Genomic DNA, 6,000 nt, shown 5'->3' with positions numbered 1-6,000 from the left:
CTGGTATGGGTGGTGCAATTCTGCTTGGGGCAAAGACACTTGAGTATCACTATAACAGGCACCTCCCTCAGAATTCAAAAGAAATCGAACCAGGACCAAGTTCCCTACCAAGGAGTGCAGGTTCAATACCAAGGAGAGCAGGTAATTTCAAAGGAGAGAAAGCAAAGCACAGAACTAATGGCTTTCTTCCCATGATTCTTTAGTCTTGCAGTTAATTTAATTTTTTTTCAATTATTTTCTTCTTCTGCTAAATTATTTTTAACTTTTACCTTTTCTTTTTTAACATTTTTAACCAGTTTATTTAATATATATATATATATATATTTTTCTTTTTTATATTTTTCTCTTTTTTTAATTTTTTATTTTTTATAAACATATATTTTTATCCCCAGGGGTACAGGTCCTTGAAACACCAGGTTTACACACTTCATAGCACTCACCAAAGCACATACCCTCCCCAATATTTGTTCTATATTTGTTTTCTTTTTCTAATTGTTTCTTTTTTTTCTGACCTCTTTTTATCCTCTTGCTCCCCCCTCCCCATGATTTGGCGTCTCTTCTGATTTGGTTAAAGCATATTTTCCTGTGGTCTTTGCCACCTTTTTAGTATATTACTTGCTCCTTCATATACTCTTAACTGGATAAAATGACAAGGTGGAAAAATTCACCACCAAAAAAAGAACAAGAGGCAGTACCAAAGGCTAGGGACCTAATCAATACAGACATTGGTAATTTGTCGGATCTACAGTTCAGAATGACGATTCTCTAGGTTCTAGCCAGGCTCGAAAAAGGCATGGAAGATATTAGAGAAATCCTCTCGGGAGGTATAAAAGCCCTATCTGGAGAAATAAAAGAACTAAAATCTAACCAAGTTGAAATTTTAAAAAGCTATTAATGAGGTGCAATCAAAAATGGAGGCTCTCACTGCTAGGATAAATGAGGTAGAAGAAAGAATTAGTGATATAGAAGACCAAATGACAGAGAATAAAGAAGCTGAGCAAAAGAGAGACCAACAGTTACTGGACCACGAGGGGAGAATTGGAGAAATAAGTGACACCATGAGACGAAACAACATTAGAATAATTGGGATTCCAGAAGAAGAAAGAGAGAGGGGAGCAGAAGATATATTGGAGGGAATTATTGGAGAGAATTTCCCTAATATGGCAAAGGGAACAAGCATCAAAATCCAGGAGGTGCAGAGAACCCCCCTCAAAATCAACAAGAATAGATCCACACCCCGTCACCTAATAGTAAAATTTACAAGTCTTAGTGACAAAGAGAAAATCCTGAAAGCATCCCAGGAAAAGAAGTCTGTAACATACAATGGTAAAAATATTAGATTGGCAGCTGACTTATCCACAGAGACCTGGCAGGCCAGAAAGAGCTGGCATGATATATTCAGAGCACTAAACGAGAAAAACTTGCAGCCAAGAATACTATATCCAGCTAGGCTATCATTGAAAATAGAAGGAGAGATAAAAAGCTTCCAGCACAAACAAAAACTGAAAGAATTTGCAAACACCAAACCAGCTCTACGGGAAATATTGAAAGGGGTCCTCTAAGCAAGGAGAGAGGCTAAAAGTAGTAGATCAGAAAGGTACAGAGACAATATACAGGAACAGTCACCTTACAGTAAATACAATGGCCCTAAATTCATATCTCTCCATAGTTACACTGAATGTTAAAGGGCTAAATGCCCCAATCAAAACACACAAGGTACCAGAATGGATTTAAAAAAAAAAAAAAATCTATATGTTGCCCACAAGAAACTCATTTTAGACCCAAAGACACCTCAAGATTTCAAGTGAGGGGGTAGAAAACAATTTACCATGCTAATGGACATCAGAAGAAAGCAGGGGTGGCAATCCAATTAGATTTTAAACCAAAGAATATAACAAGAGATGAGGAAAGACACTATATCATACTCAAAAGGTCTGTCCAACAAGAAGATCTAACAATTTTAAAGATCTATGACCCTAACGTGGGAGCAGCCAACTATATAAACCAATTAATAGCAAAATCAAAGAAACACAACAACAATATTACAATAATAGTAGGGGACTTTAACACTCCCCTCACTGAAATGGACAGATCATCCAAGCAAAAGATCAACAAGGAAATAAAAGCCTTAAATGAAACACTGGACCAGATGGACATCACAGATATATTCAGAACATTCCATCCCAAAGCAACAGAATATACATTCTTCTCTAGTGCACATGGAACATTCTCCAAAATAGATCACATCCTGGGTCCTAAATCAGGCCTCCACCAGCATCAAAAGATTGGGATCATTCCTACGATATTTTCAGACCACAATGCTCTAAACCTAGAAATCAATGAAAAGATGAAATTTGTAAAGTACTCAAATACATGGAAACTAAACAGCATCCTTCTAATGAATAGGTCAACCAAGAAATTAAAGAAGAAATTGAAAAAATTCATGGAAACAAATGATAATGAAAACACCACAGTTCACAATCTGTGGGACACAGCAAAGGCAGTCCTGAGAGAAAAATATATAGCAGTATAAGCCTTTCTTAAGAAATAAGAAATGTCTGAAGTACACAACCTAACCATACAACTAAAGAAGCTGGAGAAAGAACGAGAAAGAAACCCTAAACCCAACAGGAGAAGAGAAATCATAAAGATCAGAGCAGAAATCAATGAAATAGAAACCAAAAAAATAATAGAACAAATCAACAAAACTAGGAGCTGGTTCTTTGAAAGAATTAATAAGATTGATAAACCCCTGGCCAGTTAGCAAAAAGAAAAGAGAAAGGACCCAAATAAATAAAATCATGAATGAAAGAGGAGAGATCACAACTAACACCAGAGAAAAACAATTATAAGAACATACTATAAGCAACTCTACGCCAACAAATTTGACAATCTGGAAGAAATGGATGCACTCCTAAAGATATATAAACTACCACAACTGAAGCAAGAAGATATAGAAAACATGAACAAAACCATAACCAGTAAGGAGATTGAAACGGTCATTAAAAATCTCCAAACAAACAAAAGCCCAGGGCCAGACAGCTTCCTGGGGGAATTCTACCAAACATATAAAGAAGAACTAATTCCTATTCTCCTGAAACTGTTCCAAAAAATAGAAATGGAAGGAAAACCTCCAAACTCATTTTATGAGGCCAGCATCACCTTGATCTTAAAAACAGACAAGGATCCCATCAAAAAAGAGAACTACAGACCAATATCCTTGATGAACATAGATGCAAAAATTCTCACCAAAATACTAGCCAATAGGATTCAATAGTACATTAAAAGGACTACTCACCACGGCCAAGTGGGATTTATCCCAGGGCTACAAGGTTGGTTCAACATCGGCAAATCAATCAATGTGATACAACACATTAATAAAAGAAAGAACAAGAACTATATGATATTCTCAATAGATGCTGAGAAAGCATTTGACAAAGTACAGCATCCCTTCCTGATCAAAACTCTTCAGAGTGTAGAGATAGAGGCACATAGCTCAATATAATCAAAGCAATCTATGAAAAACCCACCACAAATATCATTCTCAATGGAGAAAAACTGAAAGCTTTTCTGCTAAGGTCAGGAACACGGCAGGGATGTCCATTATCACCGCTGCTATTCAACATAGTACTAGAAGTCCTAGCCTCACCAATCAGACAACAAAAGGAAATTAAAGGCATCCAAATTGGCAAAGAAGAACTCAAACTATCACTCTTCGCAGATCATATGATACTATAGGTGGGAAACCCAAAAGACTCCACTCCAAAACTGCTAGAACTTGTACAGGAATTCAGGAGAGTGTCAGGATATAAAATCAATGCACAGAAATCAGTTGCATTTCTCTACACCAACAACAAGACAGAAGAAAGAGAAATTAAGGAGTCAGTCCCATTTACAATTGCACCCAAAACTATAAGATACCCAGGAAAAAACCTAAGCAAAGAGGCAAAGAGTCTATACTCAGAAAAATATAAAAGTACTCATGAAAGAAATTGAGGAAGACACAAAGAAAGGGAAAAATGTTCCATGCTCCTGGATTGGAAGAACAAATATTGTGAAAATGTCTATTCTACCTAAAGCAATCTACACATTTAATGCAATACCTATCAAAATCCCATCCATTTTTTTCAAAGAAATGGAACAAATAATCCTAAAATTTATTTGGAACCAGAAAACACCTCGACTAGCCAAAGGAATATTGAAAAAGAAAGCCAAAGTTGGTGGCATCACAATTTCAGACTTTAAGCTTTATTACAAAGCTGTCATTGTCAAGACAGCATGATGCTGGCACAAAAACAGACACATAGATAAATGGAACAGAATAGAGAGCCCAAAAACAGACCCTCAATTCAATGGTCAACTAATCTTCGACAAAGCAAGAAAGAATGTCCAATGGAAAAAAGACAGCCTCTTCAATAAATGGTGTTGGAAAAATTGGACAGCCACATGCTGAAAAATGAAATTGGACTATTTCCTTACACCACACATGAAAATAGACTCAAAATGGATGAAGGACCTGAATGTGAGAAAGGAATCCATCAAATCCTTGAGGAGAACACAGGCAGCAACCTCTTTGACCTCAGCCGCAACAACGTCTTCCTAGGAACATTTCCAAAGGCAAGGAAAGCAAGGGCAAAAATGAACTGCTGGGACTTCATCAAGATCAAAAGCTTTTGCACAGCAAAGGAAACAGTTAACAAAACCAAAAAACAACTGACAGAATGGGAGAAGATATTTGCAAACGACATGTTCAGATAAAGGGCTAGTATCCAAAATCTTCAAAGAACTTATTAAACTCAACACCCAAGAATCAATAATCCAATCAAGAAATGAGCAGAAGACATGAACAGACATTTCTGCAAAGAAGACATCCAGATGGCCAACAGACACATGAAAAAGTGCTCCACATCACTCGGCATCAGGGAAATACAAATCAAAACCACAATGAGATATCACCTCACACCAGTCAGATTGGCTAAAATTAACAAGTCAAGAAACGACAGATGCTGGCGAGGATGTGGAGAAAGGGAACCCTCCTGCACTGTTGGTGGGAATGCAAGCTGGTGCAACCACTCTGGAAAACAGCCTGGAGGTTCTTCAAAATTTTGAAAATAGAACTACCCTATGACCCAGCAATTGCGCTACTGGATATTTACCCTAAAGATACAAACATAGTGATCCAAAGGGTCACGTGCATCAGAATGTTTATAGCGGCAATGTCTACAATAGCCAAACTATGGAAAGAACCTAGATGTCCATCAACAGATGAATGGATAAAGAAGAGGTGGTATATATACACAATGGAATACTATGCAACCATCAAAAAATGAAATCTTGCCATTTGCGATGACGTGGATGGAACTAGAGGGTATCATGCTTAGCTAAATAAGTCAATCAGAGAAAGACAACTATCATATGATCTCCCTGATATGAGGAAGTGGAGATGCAACATAGGGGGGTTAAGGGAGTAAGAGAAGAATAAATGAAACAAGATGGGATTGGGAGGGAGACAAATCATAAGTGACTCTTAATCTCACAAAACAAACTGAGGGTTGCTGGGGGGAGGGTGGTTGGGAGAGGGTGGTTGGGTTATGGACATTGAGGAGGGTGTGTGCTATGGTGAGTGCTGTGAAGTGCGTAAACCTGGCGATTCACAGACCTGTACATCTGGGGATGAAAATACATTATATGATTTTTAAAAAAATAAAAAATAAAAATAAATGCTTGAAAACCTAAAAAAAAAAATCTTGTAGATAAATTTTAGGTACATCTGGTTAGTGTAACATTTGCAGCTGCTTACAAACACTGATGAAGCTCCTATGTAATGAAATGGAACAAACTGCACGATATATTTCTAAACAAAAATGTAAAGAAGCAATACTATTCTCTGTAGTTATGTAACATTTTGCTTAGCAGATAGCATGCATATGGCTGTACTTCCCTAGAATATTTTCAGAATACTATCTATTACATATTTGCCTATAAGAAGGGAACTAGGTG

Source organism: Mustela putorius, unplaced genomic scaffold (genome assembly GCF_011764305.1).
Source record: "Mustela putorius furo isolate JIRA1106 unplaced genomic scaffold, ASM1176430v1.1 tig00537227_pilon_pilon_pilon, whole genome shotgun sequence".
In the NCBI taxonomy this organism is placed as follows: domain Eukaryota; kingdom Metazoa; phylum Chordata; class Mammalia; order Carnivora; family Mustelidae; genus Mustela; species Mustela putorius.
This window is presented reverse-complemented; position numbering follows the sequence as displayed.